We start from the raw sequence: 18813 nt of genomic DNA, 5'->3' as shown, positions 1-18813 counted from the left end.
TTCAGACGCAAGGGTATCGATACACATGGATGATGGTATCAATAACAGTGTGTTTTCTGGGTTTGGTAATGCAAGGGTATCAATACCCAAAGAAAATGGTATCGATACCAGGGTTGTTCGAGCAGATTTTCATGGGTTTCTCAACTACATCAACCTCAACAACAACTACTGTGGGCATGCGTGCCCTTCGGAATTTCCGGATTCCAAAATGCAAGGGGCCCGGGTCGAGGGAGCGCGAGCGGGGAAGCAAGCGCTCGCAAAATACAGAGTCGCCACTCGGGTTTGAAGGTCCGACACCCAAGGAACCGTATTTCGAAGCACTTGCCGCGCTGATTGATTTGAAAAGGTTAAGGAACCAGTCCGTCATAACCATATCTGGGTTCGGGAGCCAGGTTACGAGAGGGGAAGGGTTTTATGGCACCCCTCTCGCCCAATCCAGAGATCGGTCTCTACTTAGGCATTTGCGAAAAATGTTTGTTTGCGATTCTGTTTGATTAATCAATTTTTAGCCAATTAGGGCGGGGGAACAGTTAATCGGGGATTAAAACTGTAACACGTTTGCAGGATGTGATAGATAGCATGCATGGATGAACAATTAGTATAGGATGAGAACAGACTGCTGTGGGAGTTTAAACAAACTGGAAGGCCCCTGTTTTGGAGTGACGTGCGTAGGAAGAAACCAGCATGCACTGAGCAAGTCACTGCATGCTGCTTACTCCTGCGCACACAATTCCAAGACAAGCGCGCGCCGGTAAGCTCAAACCCACAGCTCTTATTCTCAAACCATCTGGGCTCTGGAAGGACCAGTGCACACCCAGGACAAACCACGCAGTTTATAGCAGCATAATATACAGTTTAAAGGAATGTTAAAGGCTAAAAAGCCCTACAAATTAATAAAACACCCCATAAACAGTGTGGGGACAAAATAATGACCTAAAACTAAGCTACCCGTGCAAGGCCACTCACTGGTCAAAGGCACTCTGTCGCGCGATGGTTTCAGATTGGCGCGCGAGGATGCGCCCAGGCGCACTGTCGCGCGATGGTGCGAGTCCGGCGCGCGATGGTGCGCCCTGGCGCACTGTCGCGCGACGGAGCCAGTCTGGCGCGCGATGGTGCGCCCTGGCGCGGACCAGTGTTTGGTTTACACATTTCTGGGTTCTGGGACAGGTCCAGAATGATCCCAGGGGTACTCCAAAATAGAAGACATGCAAATTGAACTACGGCTAGCAATTTCTAACAAAGGAAAGCAGTAAACTGGTTTTTAACATGCTTAACAGAGTGATCTATACATAAAATAAAGCACAAAACAGTAGGACACCAATCCCCACGCGGTCCATCTCATGCAGCACCGGAGTGTCGCGCGAGAGAGTGGGACCATCGCGCGCTGGTTCCTACCATGACGGTTTTTGAAACCTTGCCAGCTTTAGGACCAGGACTGGTATTGATTACCAGCCTTGGCCCTGCCAGCCCCCCTCAGAGATCAGAACAGAAAATAGAACGAAGGTAAGCTGTACCTTTGGTTTTTGAGTTTGAAAGGTGTTGAGCTTTGATGTTTGAAGGCTTGATTGAGGAGTTTGAGTGGTAGAAGCAAAGAACAAGCTTTGTTCTTGGATGGTTGAAGTGTGAAAATGGAGGATTGTGAGTTTTGGAAGAAAAGTACTAGAGCTTGTGCTTAACCTTTCATTTTTTTGGAACCCAAGGTGTATGGATCTTCTAGCCCTTCATGTATCAATTTTTTTGAACCCTTTTAATGGAAGAAGAATGGGGGTATTTATAGAGAAGGATGGAGGTGAATCTGGTTGGTGTAATGAGAGGATCTCAACCAGTCCACGAGGCTGGTTGAGGTTTGCTTGGTGGCTAAGCATCCCAGCTGATAAAGGTGATGGGGACAGCTTTGACCATCGCGCGATGGAGTCAGTCTGTCGCGCGATGGTGCGCCCTGGCGCACTGTCGCGCGATGGAGTGAGTCAGGCGCGCGATGGTTCGCCCTGGCGCGCATCAGCGGGGTTTTTGGTTTTTGAAGTGGCTTAGGCTAGGTTAGGTTCAAGGGTTTTGCAAACACTCAAAACTCAAACACGCTATCATTCCCAGGGTGTTCTTGATCCATTTCATCATCGGGGAATCAAAAACCGTAAGTAAACTAATCTGGAAGCCCAGATTGGGGTGTCTACAGTAGCCCCCCTTTGACGGCACTTGAAGCACCATTGACTTGGTACAAGTAACGTCAAAGGTTTCTAGACACCCCTCAAGGCAATCCAGAGCAGATCATACTAGCAAAGTAGACAAGTAAACTTAAGGAACCTGGTCGGTGGAATGGACTGGCTGTCCATTGTCGGGGATGGAAGTAGAAATGGACGAGTGAATCGCCGCTTGTTGATCGAATTTGGATAGAACAGGCTGTCGTTGTAGATGTGGACGGGACAGGTCGTCGTTGCTGGGGATCAAGCTATCCTCGGCACAAAGTATTCCAACGAACACGGGTAGGTCGTGTCAAGCAGGTTGAATTCCATGGCTAGACTGAGGGTGATTGTCGTTCGGGACAGGCCAAGACGGACTCTCCCGGGGAACAATCAGTTGCGGATGAACGGACCATCGAATGATGTTCTGGTCGTTGTTTGTGGATTTGACAGGACCGGCTGTCGTGAAGGCGAACGGAAAGATCAATGTGCCGAATGATCAGACCGTTGGGGGATTTGCCAGGATGGAAGGATCATCAGTATAAATGATCGAACCGTTGAAGTCTGGATGGGAGGATCATCAGTATAAATGATCGAACCGTTGAAGTCATGACAGGAGACGGGCTGATCAGTGTGCAGAATGATCAAGCCGTTGATTTGGTGGAGATAGACGATATGGCTGACCGTCATGGATGATATGGCTGACCATCGTTGAATGACTGATATGGCTGACCGTCATGGATGATATGGCTGACCATCGGGTTGATTGGATCGGACGATATGGCTGACCATCGGGTTGATTGGATCGGACGATATGGCTGACCGTCGTTGATGATATGGCTGACCATCGTTGATGATATGGCTGACCATCGTTGAATTGGACGGAGAGATCAATGTGCTGAGTGATCAAACGTTGAAGTCGTTGAGATTTGGACAGGACCGGCTGTCGTTGAATTGAGACGGGCAGATCAGTGTGCAGAACGATCGAGCCGTTGAGATTTGGACAGGACTGGCTGTCGTTGAATTTAGACGGGCAGATCAGTGTGCAGAACGATCGAGCCGTTGAGATTTGGACAGGACCGGCTGTCGTTGAATTGAGACGGGCAGATCACTATACAAAAGGATCGAGCCATTGAACATTGGACAGGACCGGCTGTCGTGGATGCAGACGGAGAGATCAGTGTGCAGAATGATCGAGCCGTTGAGATTTGGACAGGACCGGCTGTCGTTGAAATGAGACGGGCAGATCAGTGTGCAGAATGATCGAGCCGTTGAACGTTGGACAGGACCGGCTGTCGTTGATTTGAGACGGGCAGATCAGTGTGCAGAATGATTGAGCCGTTGAGAAATGGACAGGACCGGCTGTCGTTGATTCGAAAAGGGCGGATCACCATACAAAATGATCGAGCCATTGAATTGGATTGAATTCTGATTCCCCAAAATGCATTCTAAGTGCCAACAGAGCAGGACAGCGAGGTTGTGCGCTTGATGGTTACCATGGCAAATGAGACAAGGAAAGTGGCGTGTGTCATTCCCCCATACTTGCACTAACCCACAGAAGCGATTCCGTCATAGAATTTTCCTGCTTTAAACATTTGATATACAATATGCAAAGATGCATACTAAGAAAATGCACAAATTGAAAATGTAGATGCAAGCTAAGGGCGGCTCTTACGAGGACAACGATGCCTAAGGACTACCACTGAGCCCAAGTACTTTACTGCCTTTTGCCCTGGAGATGCGCACCAAGATAGAGAGACATCGAGCGGGCTGGCGTGCCCTAGTTGACGGAATTGGGCTTGCGTGCCCTTTTTTCGATGCTTGGGCAGATGTGCCCCAGAGATGCTTTGCTTGGCCGTGCGCTTGCTGTGCACAAGATTCCACTGCTTGTGGGTTACAGATACTAGAGTAGCAATGTAAAAATTGCGTTTTCCAGTTTATTGACCCTCTTTTACAAGTGTTGAAGAGAATGCAAAAACTAACCACTAATATCTAATTTGCATTGACAAGTGATTTGAATCGACACACAGACGTGCGCACATAAACAGACTCGCCTAGCTCGAATGAAAAGGGAAAAAGAGCCCCAGGGTATAATGCAAACCCTTAGACACACGGAACATAATGAAATTTTTGGGTATTAACAAGCCAAAACTCACAACATTCCTTTAGACAGGTCAAACTGACACTTGTGAAAGACGCAAAAAGGCACAAAGACCTGTACAAACAAAACCGAGAAAAGCATCTCGAAACGATAGTTGATTGAAAAGCTGGAAAAATGTCGCAAAAACGGACATAAGACGCAGATAAAGACTCGTATAGGCCCAGACTGAAACCGACACCCCCGTGCAGTCACATTAAGTCCATATGACTTGCATGGTATGACAAGACTTGGCAAAAGCCCCTGGAATGACATTCGAGGGTAATAGCTAACTGCTACTGTCTGTTGCAAGAAGCGTGCGCAGGTTTGAGACCAATGCGCATCACTTCGAACAAACGCGCTGCGGTTGCTTATACCAGACTTCGCTGAACTTAGAATAAATTGTGAGCCGGTTAAGGCCTCTAGCATTTCGTTCTGTTTTTGATGCTTCAAATATTTTAAGACTTATGCTCAGCCTGTAAATTGAAAAAGCAGTTTGTAATAAAATTGAAAGACAAAGGTTTTCCCCCTTCTGATTCCTCCAATGCAGCTTGATCTGATCTTCGATCCTCTTTGACCTTTGATGTGTACCAAAATGTCAACCATGGATCCAATTGATAGAATATGACCGAGTCTCAAAGAGAGACTGCCTACGTATCCCAAGCTAGGGAATTAGGTCAGAACGTAGTTCAGGCCAAGGTTCACTCGAGTATTTTACCTCACCTTTTACGCTCTAACTTTTGCCTAGAACCGCCCATTCGGGTTTTCGGTCTAGCGAGCTTTTGAATATTGCCTATTCATTTTTGCCTAAACCACCTTCAAAGGTTTTGGTCTAGCAGGCTGCTCTAACTTTTGCCTGGGACTGCCCACCCTTGGGGTTTTCAGCCCAACGAGCTTCTCTCAGGGAAAAGGCTTTTGAATTGATCCAAGTTGACCAAGGTATTGAATTTATTGCTGCCGAGGTCGATGAAATGGCCGCAGCCCCTGATACAATGGCTTTGATGATGAAGGGTCAATAGTGCTTCGGTTGGCATGCCCTGCTCCAGACCACTTTTGAATTCTTCGAACTTACGATTGGCGGAACGCTGTTCCTGCAAACTTGAACATGGTATGAGGCGCTGGACCTTCTGAGCTTTGCTTTACATGGTTTGGCACATGATAGCAACAAGATTTGATGTTCCTTTATCTTAGGGTCTACGTTAGGCATGTCATTTGAGAGACCATGCCAAAACATTGATGAACTCTTCGAGCCTGCCTGACCAGGCACAATGATCCTCTGGGGATAGTGTTGAACCAATTTGAACCATTTGGAGGTCTACTTCATCTTTCAAGTTTATTTGAAAACTATTATTTCAATTTATAGGCTGAGCATGCCTTTCGTCTTCCCTTTCGGCGAGGGAACACATTTCCTTGGGAATGATCCCATCGAAATCTATCCCTTCGTCGTCTGGGTCGACACAGTTTATTCACAAGCCAGCAAAGTACTTAGAAGCAAGATAATGCATATCATAAAGAAAGCCCCTCGGGGTTGCCAAGTACAGCAAAAGACTCGAATAGACGCTACGACATGGAGGGCCAAGAGGCACAACCTCCGACTCAGAGCTAGATTTAGACAACTTGACAGATACTGTGTCAGGCTCAGACAAAAGCCAATGCAAACTAGACGCGGTTTGAAAATGCAACTTTTATAGCTACCCTTGACTTCCACAAAAAAAGGTGGGATCCAGCGGGTGTCAGGCCCAAGCAACAGCACTTCGGCTTCCTCTGCTTCTTTGACCAAACCTACTCGGTGCTCCCATGAACAATGGACCTCAGCCCGTCAGTCCGCTCCTTTGTAAGCTCCTCATTACTGTCAATCCAGGTGTCGACAGTGAAGACCTCAATTGTCCAACCTACAACCATCATGTTAATCTCCGGTTCGAACGGGATGGATACGATTGGTTTGGGTTGGCTCTCCGGGACGATATAGTGGCTAGGGTTGAATATGGTGGAGCTCGGGTTGATTTGAGTGGAGGTGATAGATATCTGACCAACCAGAGGGTCAGAGTTGTGTTGAGGCAAGGAGTTGGAAATGACGTTAGGCTTTGGTGGTGGAACTTGAACTGTGCCATTGTCAATGAGATCTTGAATCTCATGTCGAAGACGATAGCATGCGTCAGTGGGATGGCCAGGCATTTGGTGGAAGGCACAGAAGAGGTGAGGTTTGTAACCAGAAGGTAGAACTTTTGGCGGGGAAGTTGGGGTCAAGGGTTTGAGATGCCCAGACTTGACGAGTTTTTCCATCACTGCGGATAGAGATGCCTCGAAGACAAAGAAATTCCGAGGCTGGGTTCGGAAACGGTAGCTTTGGGCATTTTGAACCTGATTGACATCAACAGCGTGATTGGAGTCGAAAGCCGGAGCATCGCTCCCACTTGTAGCAGTATTAGAGTAGTTGTCGTTACCGAACAACGTGCTACTATTTTCAGAGTAGGGCCGCGGCTTAGCTTTCTGTGAAGAGGACTCTCCCCTAGGCAGAATTCCACTCTGCAGTGCATCCTCAATGGCCAAACCAGACTCAAAGAAAGTCTCAAAGTTTGCAGATGCTTGAACCAACACGAGGTGCTTGGCATAGTCAGGCTGGAGATTGCGAGAGATGATGCGAAGTTGATCCCTCTCGCTCGGGCGATCAGTCATTAGTGCAGCCTTGGCTCTCCACCTCTTAACAAAATCCGCAAAGGACTCATTTGTTTCCATTTTGGTGGACTCCAACTCACGAGTAGTCATCTTGAGCTGTGAGTTGTAATTGTACTGCGAGACAAAGGCAGCCCCTATGTCTTCCCAAGTTCTTCTTTTGGAGATGTCAAGCGACAGAAACCAATGGAAGGCAGGCCCAGAGAGAGTCTGTGGGAAAAGCTGAGACATGGCCTCACTTTCCACACCCAACAGCTTCATGGCAGCATGGTAGCCAAAGAGATGAGTCTTGGGATCACCGCTCCCATCGAACTTAACCAAGTCGGGCATCTTGAATTTGTCAGGAAGCCTAGTTTTAGGGTACAGGCAGAGACGATCCAGGTCAATTCCTCCTGCACTGATCTTCTCGGATTTTGTGATGGCCTCTTCCAGCTTAGCCATCTTGGCCATAAGAGCAGCTATGTCAAGGTTTTGAACAGGCCTAACAGCAGCGGGATTTGGAGCAAGCACACGAGCCTCTCTAGAAGTGGGCTGAACGATAAGCCGGCCTTCACGGTTTGGATCCTCAACAAGGACGGGTTCCACATGAACATCCTCATCGTCCTCGCCTTCCTCTTCGGCCACTGGTGGAAGACGAGTGTTGATAAGGTCATTTAGGCGAGTGATGTTAGCATCTGTCTGAGTGGCCCTCTGTTGCATAGTAGTGATACTGTTCTGGAGGTTCATGAGCATGGTTTCCAAAGTGAGCGGTTGATCTGTCATCACAGGTTTTTCAATGGAGCTTGATGAAGAAGCTGAAGATGGGGAAGCCGGCAGCGTGGCTTTTTGCAAAATCGATGGCAAACCTGACTGTAGGGCGGCCAACAGTGATCCTGGAGAAGCCTCCGTTGTGACTGACTGGGAATCTAGCCTAACAAGTCTTTTGAACCAGATGCTGAAGACGTTCTCAAGTAGGCTTGGCTCTTCCTTTCGGTGCTCTCTTGTTCGGTGCAATGGCCTTAAGCTTCGGACAGCAAAGTAAGACAAAAGCTCAGTGGTGTTCCTATAGCAAAATGCAATGTACACGTCGTTGTCGGTGTCAACCCTAGACTTTAGAACTAGAGACAAGTCTGTCTCATGATGTTCGGAGGCTGCCAGAATCCTCAGAATTCTTTTTGAGGGTGTATCCTTTGAATAGATCAAACTGATCCTAAGAGATGTCAAAACAGACTAAGTCTTCGACTAGTCCCATTTGAAGATTCGACTTTGAATTAGAAACAACTCAGTATTGACGGCGTGACACCTTAACCAAGGTGGTGTGAGCAACGCTGTGCTTTAGCCGGGGTGGTTGTAAGTGACAAGGCACTTGTAACCTGAATGATATCAATGTCACGACATCAATACTTTGTGGTTCCTTATTTTCGATTGAATCCTTAATCGGGCATGAGGCAAGGACTTAATAAGGTTTGATTTCTCAAAGTTTCGCTAATCTAAGGACTTTGAAAAATTAACAACGTGCACCATCGAGATGCACGACTCTTCATCGGGTCTAGCAGCGTCCTAATAAGCATAAGACAGACTCGAAAGAGAGAGACAACCTAGAAGCCGCCCTAAACATGCTCCTACGCAAAACAGAATGTATGTATGTACAGTTCCAGAGATGAGTTTGCCTCGCGAGCTTCAGACGTTGCCGGAATCCTCAGAATTCTTTTTCAGCGATGTGTCCTTGAGTAGATCGACAGATCCTAAAAGAAGTCAAAATAGACTAAATCTTTGACTAGTCCCATTTAAAGGTTCAACTTTGAATTTGGAACAACTCGGTAGTGATGACATGGCACCTTAACCTTGAACACGGCGGTGTATAGTGACTTCGCACTTCAACCTGGGTAGTACCAGTGACATGGCATCACTACTTTTGTTGTTTCATATTTTCAGTTGAATCCTCAATCGGGCATGAGCCAAGGATGTAGTAAATTTTGATTTCTCGAAGTCTCATTGAACTAAGGACTTTGCGATTGATAACGAACATTCAACAGAATGATCGACTCCTCATCGGGTCCAACAACGTCTTAGACAGCGCATGACAAACTTGAAAGACAAGACAACCTTAAGCATGCTCCTTTGCAAAATAGCGTATGTACAGTACATGCGATAGGGAAAGCAGTAACACGTAGACAGTATATGGGGGTTAGATGCAAGTAATCTTACCCTGTAGGTACCTGTCCTAGTTTGGAGAGTTCTAATGCTTTGTATATGCAAAGGCTGGTTTTGGCTTGTAACGGGTTCCTCAGACTAGAGCCAAGATATACCTCCCGCTGCCCGCGTAATCGCAGAGCAACAGTCAAACGGTAGAATGACTCATCATCGTCGAAGGTTGTTGGTCATTCGGGGTCCCCGAGCTCCGGTAAACCGTGCCGGATTGCCAAAACGATCCAACGAGGCTTATCCCACATCGATGCAAATGAGAATGCTAAAGAAATTGATTAATCGAATAGAATCGCAAATTCGCAAATGCCTTTTCAAATTTGGCTCTCTTTATTGATCAATACTTAGAAGATACTACACGAGAGAACAATCGGAAAAGCCCCAGATTGGATGGCTGGACACGAGGTCCTGTTAAATCGCCAATCCTTTCTTTAGCAGCGCGAAGCTCACTATTTTGACAGACTTTTGTGGGATTGTTCTGAAGCGTATTACAATCTAAGTATAGACCAATATTGATTCGGTCCCCAACAGAGTCGCCACTGTGGGCATGCGTGCCCTTCGGAATTTCCGGATTCCAAAATGCAAGGGGCCCGGGTCGAGGGAGCGCGAGCGGGGAAGCAAGCGCTCGCAAAATACAGAGTCGCCACTCGGGTTTGAAGGTCCGACACCCAAGGAACCGTATTTCGAAGCACTTGCCGCGCTGATTGATTTGAAAAGGTTAAGGAACCAGTCCGTCATAACCATATCTGGGTTCGGGAGCCAGGTTACGAGAGGGGAAGGGTTTTATGGCACCCCTCTCGCCCAATCCAGAGATCGGTCTCTACTTAGGCATTTGCGAAAAATGTTTGTTTGCGATTCTGTTTGATTAATCAATTTTTAGCCAATTAGGGCGGGGGAACAGTTAATCGGGGATTAAAACTGTAACACGTTTGCAGGATGTGATAGATAGCATGCATGGATGAACAATTAGTATAGGATGAGAACAGACTGCTGTGGGAGTTTAAACAAACTGGAAGGCCCCTGTTTTGGAGTGACGTGCGTAGGAAGAAACCAGCATGCACTGAGCAAGTCACTGCATGCTGCTTACTCCTGCGCACACAATTCCAAGACAAGCGCGCGCCGGTAAGCTCAAACCCACAGCTCTTATTCTCAAACCATCTGGGCTCTGGAAGGACCAGTGCACACCCAGGACAAACCACGCAGTTTATAGCAGCATAATATACAGTTTAAAGGAATGTTAAAGGCTAAAAAGCCCTACAAATTAATAAAACACCCCATAAACAGTGTGGGGACAAAATAATGACCTAAAACTAAGCTACCCGTGCAAGGCCACTCACTGGTCAAAGGCACTCTGTCGCGCGATGGTTTCAGATTGGCGCGCGAGGATGCGCCCAGGCGCACTGTCGCGCGATGGTGCGAGTCCGGCGCGCGATGGTGCGCCCTGGCGCACTGTCGCGCGACGGAGCCAGTCTGGCGCGCGATGGTGCGCCCTGGCGCGGACCAGTGTTTGGTTTACACATTTCTGGGTTCTGGGACAGGTCCAGAATGATCCCAGGGGTACTCCAAAACAGAAGACATGCAAATTGAACTACGGCTAGCAATTTCTAACAAAGGAAAGCAGTAAACTGGTTTTTAACATGCTTAACAGAGTGATCTATACATAAAATAAAGCACAAAACAGTAGGACACCAATCCCCACGCGGTCCATCTCATGCAGCACCGGAGTGTCGCGCGAGAGAGTGGGACCATCGCGCGCTGGTTCCTACCATGACGGTTTTTGAAACCTTGCCAGCTTTAGGACCAGGACTGGTATTGATTACCAGCCTTGGCCCTGCCAGCCCCCCTCAGAGATCAGAACAGAAAATAGAACGAAGGTAAGCTGTACCTTTGGTTTTTGAGTTTGAAAGGTGTTGAGCTTTGATGTTTGAAGGCTTGATTGAGGAGTTTGAGTGGTAGAAGCAAAGAACAAGCTTTGTTCTTGGATGGTTGAAGTGTGAAAATGGAGGATTGTGAGTTTTGGAAGAAAAGTACTAGAGCTTGTGCTTAACCTTTCATTTTTTTGGAACCCAAGGTGTATGGATCTTCTAGCCCTTCATGTATCAATTTTTTTGAACCCTTTTAATGGAAGAAGAATGGGGGTATTTATAGAGAAGGATGGAGGTGAATCTGGTTGGTGTAATGAGAGGATCTCAACCAGTCCACGAGGCTGGTTGAGGTTTGCTTGGTGGCTAAGCATCCCAGCTGATAAAGGTGATGGGGACAGCTTTGACCATCGCGCGATGGAGTCAGTCTGTCGCGCGATGGTGCGCCCTGGCGCACTGTCGCGCGATGGAGTGAGTCAGGCGCGCGATGGTTCGCCCTGGCGCGGGATGGTTGCGCCCTGGCGCGCATCAGCGGGGTTTTTGGTTTTTGAAGTGGCTTAGGCTAGGTTAGGTTCAAGGGTTTTGCAAACACTCAAAACTCAAACACGCTATCATTCCCAGGGTGTTCTTGATCCATTTCATCATCGGGGAATCAAAAACCGTAAGTAAACTAATCTGGAAGCCCAGATTGGGGTGTCTACAACTACAACAACAATGGTAAGATTCAAGCTTCAGGAAACAAGTCATGAACATATATATATTGAAAGGTAAAACTCCCTACCTCAAAGATTGAAAAACAAAATCAAGAATCCTCCAAGTCCTAGCTCCACACCTTGAAACCGAATGAGATACGCCTCTACTGAGCTCAAACCAACGAAATACGGACCACAATACGCATAGCGATGAAAGATTGAAGGTAGTTTAGAGTGGTTAATTTGGGAGAGAATTTGAGTGAGAGCAAGAGAGCAAGAGAGAGAGATGGGAGCTGTGAGAGAGAGAGGAGAACGGGAGAGTGAGAGGAGAGGAAAGGGGAAAGTTATCCCCTATGCTCACACACATAGGTTATATACATACACTAGACACACATCACACACTTACCCCTCAAGTATAACACTTTAACATATTAACCCCAAATCTCAATTTTTCGAGCCAATTTTCTCCTTTTGTTTCTTATAAAACATTTAAATCAATTATACAAATTTACGGGTCTCTACATCCTTGTTTACCAACAATGCACCTAGGCCAATCCACATTACAAAGTGAAGTACGGGAAACCACCGATAGCTGGTAAGGCTTGAATGTTTGACTGATTTACAAAAGCAAAATAGATTAATAACTAACCGACGTAGCAGGAAAAAAAAAACATCCAGCTCTAATTTCTCAGAAAATTAAAATTCTATGACTACCAGTCTCAAAAGCAAAAGGTATAATTTCTATAACTAAGAAAATTAGAGAAGTATAAGAGGCATGAAAATGATTTCTATTTTGATAGAGGAAGAATAATTACACTCTGGCACATCACCTTTGGAATGACTACATTGCGGGCAAAGAGAGACTTTTCAAATGGGACTAACCTGCAAAAGAAATACACATGCAATTAAAAGCGGACACGATATTCCTTTAAAAATTAGGACATAGACACGTTGGGGACACGTCGAACATGGAATATCTTTTCATTGTAGGTGCATCTGTATGAATTCATATCGAAGTAGAAAAACATTGTCTCTATCAAATTAAGAGTAACATCATGAAGAAATAAATCACTGTCCCTATACAAGTACCCTTGAACCATACATATATGAAAATTTTCATTCTGGGTCAAGTCTCAGAAATGCTTTTTAACCTCCTAATCTATCCTTAGCATGTCCCAAGATTGTCCCCAACTTTTCCTAGAGTATCAACACAATGTTCAAAGTAAAAGAAATATAATGAAAAACCAAACCTGTATTTAGGCATATTTGACACATGTTCGAAGAGTGTCGTGTTGTGTCTGTGACCAACACCGGTACATGAGCTCGGTAAATGAGTCTGTACTTCTTAGGTTAACACCCAAATCCAACACTTTTTCAATCAAACATCCTAAATGTCAAAATGTAAAGGTCACATGAAAGCACAACCCATCCTAGTTCATAGAATCTGAACTTTGCAATTTGCATAGAACCCAAATACAATCAACAACAGACCAAATCAATTCACAATCGAAAAAGCCATAATGAAGTCAGAAATAGAAACCAAGTCGATAATAGCCACTCAACTACCCTACCAACATTTGAACCTGTAATAAGTTTAAAAGAAAAACGATAACCCTAGCTTCATCTAGTTGGAAGGGTTATCGTTAAGCCTTGGTCCATTTAACCTTACGCGGATTTCTCTTTATTTTAATGTTCTTGTGACATTTTGACCGACAAAATCAGAATATCTGAATTTCGGAGTGATTGTCAGCGGTCTTAGGTCAAGAAGCTTCATTAGCTCTAACTTGAACATTGACACTAACACTAACACAAAAAAATGAGACCGAGGAAAAAAATACCTACGGAGGCGCGAAATTGGTATCGATGACTCGTACAGAGTTGGGCACTCATGTCTAGGGCATCCAAATTAGATGTGAATTCTTTCAAAAGTTTTTGCTTTGGAGACAATCTCACCTTGTGAACATACGACAAATTCTCCAAATGGTGATGAGATGAAAGCGATCTTGTAATATCAATTCCTACCTCATCAGCCACACGGCCGCTCATTATGGCTAGACACTTATGCTTACCTTTTTAACAAAATAAGAAACAGATGGAAACAAAGGGCTAAAGTAAAAATCCAAATGATATAAAATAGTTTCCATTATCTATTGATGAGAAATGTGAAAGGTAAAAAGAAAGGACAAGGGGAAAGATTCGCGTGTAAATTCATCAACATTGGCAATCCACAAGTCATAAAGAATCAATCTTCCACTTGAGTAAAGAACCATAGATTAACATTCCTCAACAGAATTTAAAGACCTAAAAGGTGTAAATACTACATTATGGAGCAAATATTAACCAAAGCACTTGACTTTTGTTATTCAGTCCACAAACTATAGCCGAAGATGCAACATGCTGAAGCAAAGAGTAAACTAATGCATATCATGTAAGTGGAGTTTGAGAAGTTAATGACAAGTGACCTTTTCAGCTTCACTTTTTGCTCTTCCTATCTTTTCTCAATACCACCATTTCTTTCTTTTGTAGTGCATTCTATTGACCCAAAAAGAGATGGAGACAATGAAAAGAAGCAAAATAAAAAGTAGGTATCTCATAACTTGTTTTCATATCCATTTCTTAGCTGCCACCTGCCAATGGTATAGCCATATAGGTATTCGGGTGGCATATTCTGCATTTTTGAAAAATTTACAAAAGTATCTAGCAGACTAATGCAAGAAAATATGCAATATTATTGCCCACAACATATGTGCTCCGTGTGGCCAAACAATACACATACCCATAGAAATATATACAAGAGGCTGGAGTAGGGAGGTTACCAAATCAGGTGATTCAGTAGGCTTTGAGTTGACCTCAACAATCTCGCCCGGTATTGCCTTGAGCCACAGAGCTGCCATGCTCCGGCACCTCCACAAACACCACTTCTCTGAGATGGTTCTGTATAATTTGCAACTCAACAACTTTTCAAATTTTAAAACTTAGTTTGAAACAATTTAGAACCTAAGAAGCAAATTAGATAACACCCCAACTTAAACCTTTAAACTAACTTCTAGGAACTTACTGATACTAGTGGTATTTGAATTATGCTCATAGAGTCTTAGTAGAATATCAGAAAAATGGTTCGTAGATCTTTTGGAGAAAAAGGGATTAGCCCCTACCTCCACTTGTATAGCATGTGGCCAATATGCATGTATTCGCTATAACAATTTTCCAGAAAAGGATCAACTCTTGTAAGGGAGTAAAAGTACAGTATATTCAGAAAATTGTGTGTAACCTACATGGGCTCATAATATTCCGAGGATAGTAAGAATAAGATTAAATTTTACTATTGATGGTTAATTGGAGGGCTTTGTTTACCATACAAGGTCATACTTCTCTTGCCGCTCAAATGCAAAAGATACATAATAAAACAAAATTGATAATTCTATAGAAAATGATTCATATATAGTGATACAAATATTTCATGCTCAATGATGGGGCCTATTACGTTCAGTTGTAAACTGAAAAGTTTGTTACTGCGGTTCACAGTTTCAGAAAAATATATTGAAAATTCTCATCATTCTGTATGAATTTTCTGTTATGGACTATAATTTGCCATGATTCCTCTATGTAGAATTTTCTGCCAATATAGTGATTCAATAGCACAACTTCCATGAAATTTTCCATGGTCTGTCCTAATGAAACAACTGCAACAAAAGCATAAGCAATTTCACAAAAGATCTGACTTTCCACTTCCCCTTATATCAATGGCCTATGATTTTTCCAGCCTCTCTAAAAGATAATCCATTTTGGTAAACAATTGAACTTCTAGAGGAGGCTAAATATCGGACTTTACCGGATGCATATGAAGCTTCCATTAGAGCACAAGTATATTTCTCCTTTTAGATGCACCACACTTCATCATTTCTTTTGCTAAACTTTTTGGACTTCAAAATGTTCTCCTACCCACAGGCTAAAAGGGTTCCTCATCTTAGTTTGTTAAGACGTCATGCTTGTGATTTGCAGGATAAGGCCCATGGTGGAAGAGGCAATAAAAAGGAGAGTGGAGATGAAAGCCAAGGCATGATACGATTGTGCTTTACCAAACAACACGATTACAAAGACCCACGGCAAGAAGTGAACGTGAATATAAAGGAAAAAGGATCTGATTCGGTATCCAAATAAAACCAAGATTGGTTATTGGAACCCTAATTTCCAAAAAAAAAAAAACAGAGATTACATCCTCTTGGAACACTAATTTGAAACCAAATCCCTAATTTCATATGAAAACGGAACCCTAATTTTTTTGGTTTGAACAAGTTATAGTGAGGAACCTAAAAACCTATCTCAGACACACACACACACAAAGAGAAATACCTTGATATGGCGTCGATTCCGATAGTTGTCGATTGTATTCGTTGTAGGTGCGGTCAAAATTGTCAACCCTTGACCCAAGAATTCCTTTTGACTCGCTAATTGGTCGAGGACACGTTGCAACAAGGCCCACGCGACAAGGAGACTTTGGTCAAATCTTGGCCTAGAAAAGACGGTTGACCACCCAATTACAAAAGTACACGTGTACAAAATTTGGAGAAGTATCCGTGGAAGATGTCCGCAGGGAAGCAGCCTCTGCGGGATAGAATCTTAAGCCCGTAGAAATCTGCCAAAGCTCATGGAAATCCGCTAAGGCCCCATTACTGGGGCGGCCTACGCAGTGACGATTCAAGAATTATGAGAGAGACTTAGTTAAATAATGTCTGGAGTTCCATTCGAGCCATAAGGAAGGGTCCGGAAGGGCTCCGCGACAAGAGAACGATCGCCGCAGGTCACGACCTTGCTCCAGCAGGAATGGGGGAAATTCTTGTGGCTTGGGAATGAGGTTGTGCCGCGGGGATAGGGCTCTCCCGCGAGAGACTGCGTTTTTCCCAAGACCCAGAGGTACAGGAGGGACATGTGTCAGGATTTTATAGGAACGTTGTCATGGGCTTGACTTAGGCCCAAGTGCCCTATAAATACCCCTGACATTTCCCCTGATTGGATAGAGCTGACTTTTCCTAAAGAGAGAAAGTGGTGAGCACTGAATTTGAGGAAGGATAATATTCTTCCCCAGAGAAAAGGTGATCTCATCCAGACCATCTACGGAAAGCCAATTACTCCCCCCGCGGAAGAAACAAGGGACACACTGCCTCTGTTGCTTTTGTACCTTTTGCTCCTTCTCTCACCCCACAAGATTGCTCCTCCTTTCTCCCCACTAATCATCAACCAATCACACCTCTCCGGCTCACACGCAAGCACACCTTCGTGGAACCCCAACCTACATTTCGTCAATACTGGGCGGAGCACATTTTACCTCCTGTGGTGGTGGCAAGAGTTGGAGGTGGGGGCTGCTCCGGTAGTCGTGGTCGTCGGTGTTGTTGGTCTATGGTGGTGGTGAGTTCATCGCCTTCCCACCACCTCTCTCTCTCTCTCTCTCTCTCTCTCTCTCTCTCTCTCTCTCTCTCTCTCTCTCGCTCTCTCTCTCTGTTCTCGTTAAATTCCAGAGAAAGCAAAAAAAAATTCATTAGAGCGTCCGTTGTTGGGGAGACAGGGAGCCCCAATTTCAAGAGGAGACAGACGAGATTCCCGCGTGTATAGTGGCTAGGGGAGGTGATTTTACCGAAAAGCCCCCTAGCCCAACACCACTACGTGACAAAATAGTGTAAAAAAATCGGACGCAAACGAAAAACATCAAAAGTTCGAAAACCCGTTAAAGTAATTCGTAAATAATCTAAATAGTGTCTATGGCCCACCACTTTTGACCGCAAAATTACCGAAACACCAAAACCCCAAAGCAGTAAATTCAGCCAGCTAGTTTCCGAACTCGGGGGCATTATCGTCTGAAGGTGGCCAGAGTGTAAGCCACTCTTTGAAACTATGTTCCTTTATAGGCCCCTTGTGGAAATCTTAATCATTGATTTGCTCCATAAATCTTACGACTCTTCCTCTCTCACTCTCAAACAATATTAATTGCCACTAAAATTAGATCTCACGTTGCGCCGTGCACGGTCAAACCCTAGTATATATATGTGTGTGTGTGTGTGTGTGTGTGTGTGTGTGTGTATATGTATGTCGGAACGGTTCAATGGACAACTACTTAGACACCTAAAAAAATATCCCAAATCTCAATCACATAGTTCCCGATCAAATTTTTATGATCCGAACCGTTCAATGTGTGCAGAATATGATTTTAAAGGTGCCCGTGAGAAATTAGCAACAAAAAAATGACCGGAAAGTGTGTGTATATATATATATGGGGAAAGTTTCAAATGAGAATCTCCTAAAATGTAGACTCCCCTTTTCCGATCGAATTTCGATGAACTGAGTTGTTCAATGTGTTTAGAACGTGATTTTAAAGGTACTCGCGTAAAATCGGCAAAAAAAAAATCGGGAATGGCTTGATTTGAGCAGTTTATTATTGAATCGTTCAATTAAAAACTGTTCGAATCAAGCCATTCCCGGTCTTTTTTTTTCTAATTTCTCGCAGGTATCCTTAAAATCACGTTCTGATCGCATTGAGCGGCTCGGGTTATCGAAATTCGATTCAGAAATGAGAAAAATTGGGAAGTCCACATAATAACTAAAATGAGATAGTCCTCATATGAAAAGGACTGATATATAATATACGGGGTTGTTCTGGGGACATCTATAAAAACATCTCATATATCAATCTCATAGTTTACGATCAAATTTTTATGATCCGAACCGTTCAATCTATACAGAATATGATTTTAAGGGTGCTTGCGAGAAATTAGCAAAAAAAATGACCGGAAAAAATACTTGATTTGAGCAATTTTTATTTGAACCGTTCAATAAAAAACTGTTCGGAACTGTTCGGATCATGCCCTTCCCGGTCAATTTTTTTTTTGATTTCTCGCGGGTACCCTTGGAATCACATTCTGATCACATTAAGTGGCTCAAATCATTAAAATTTGTTCGGAAATTATGCGATATTTTTTTAAATATTTTTATAGATGTCTTCGAAACCACCCGATATATATAAACTTGAATTTGATGGTTGAAAATGTGCATCCTCAAAATGACTTTTGACCCAAATTTTGGAGGTTGGTGTGATC

This window comes from Rhododendron vialii, chromosome 2a (genome assembly GCF_030253575.1).
Source record: "Rhododendron vialii isolate Sample 1 chromosome 2a, ASM3025357v1".
Lineage (NCBI taxonomy): Eukaryota > Viridiplantae > Streptophyta > Magnoliopsida > Ericales > Ericaceae > Rhododendron > Rhododendron vialii.
This window is presented reverse-complemented; position numbering follows the sequence as displayed.